Consider the following 1266-nt stretch of genomic DNA (forward strand, 5'->3'; position numbering starts at 1 on the left):
ATTATTGTTATTTTTATTATTATTATTGCTGTTGTTGTTGTTGTCTTGATATTAAACATACAATACAACATGAAAGGTCTTCACTAAAAATGAAAGTATTACTATTATCATTTTTCTACTGATATTAAAACAAACAATACAAGATAAAAACAAATTTGATTCTGTGGTATGGAGTTCGAAGAGCAAAGTCGTGATGGAAACAAAGCAATAATTATCAATGACAACGTCTTGGGTATTCAAAAGGTAGCTGTACAAAGTGGGCACTATAACAAGGATGCTCTCAATCTATAAAAAAAAAAAATTTTTAAAGGGCGATGTTCATTACGAGGTACAGACTAGCGTCTGTGGTGTAGGTGTTAGGTGCTTTCGCTGTCGTACGCATGAGAACCGAGTTTGATTCCCTAGTGGGAGAGTGTTTATGCAGTTTATCAGTATTTGTGGCGTCGATGACCTAGTGGTTAGGCTACCGGACTCGTAATCGTGAGGTTGCGGGTTCGGGGGTTCGAGCTGCAAGTCCGACGTTGTGTCCTTGGGAAAGGCACTTTACACGAATTTTCCTCACTTCTCCCAGGTGGGAATTGGTACCCGGCCATAGATAGCGAAAAATCTTGTTAGTATGTTAGTGTTTAGCGCCTATAAATGGCTGCTTGCATTGTATGCTTCCCAGGAAGTTGAGGTTGTTTCAGAATGCTCTCAGGTCTGCTGGGGTAATAGTATAGATTGTGAAGCGCATAGAGCTTGCTGTTGACCGGGGATTTGCTCTATACAAATGCTATCTATTATTATTATGTCTGCTGGGTTGTTGTATCCTTCTCAGCCTGGGTTGGCCCTGAGAGGCAGGGTCGGAAATTTGCCTCCTAATAGTCCTAAATAACTAAATAATCTTTTTTTTTTTTTTGTAGAGTAAAAATACCTACATTAAAAAAGATACTCAGGAAGGTTCGTAATATCGCCTCCTAAACGATCTAAATTTTGTCAATGGATGCGTTTTAAAAAAAATTAAAACGAAGGAAAGTCCCCTGACAACTTCTTAGAAAGATCACTGTCAGGGTAGGATCTTAAGTTCGCTTCCTGAAATATTATTATCTAAATTGTGTCTATAGTGGCATTAAAAAAAACACCTGCAATTTAAAAAAAAAAAAAACGGGGTACGGCCCTGTCCAACTTACATCCGCTAGTGTGGTCATGGGCAGGTCCAGTGCCTGGGGTTCGAGTCGCATCCTTTTGTCGGGACCAGTCCCGTCTGTCGGTCGTGCTCTGTGTCCA

Source organism: Aplysia californica, unplaced genomic scaffold (genome assembly GCF_000002075.1).
Source record: "Aplysia californica isolate F4 #8 unplaced genomic scaffold, AplCal3.0 scaffold00200, whole genome shotgun sequence".
NCBI lineage: Eukaryota > Metazoa > Mollusca > Gastropoda > Aplysiida > Aplysiidae > Aplysia > Aplysia californica.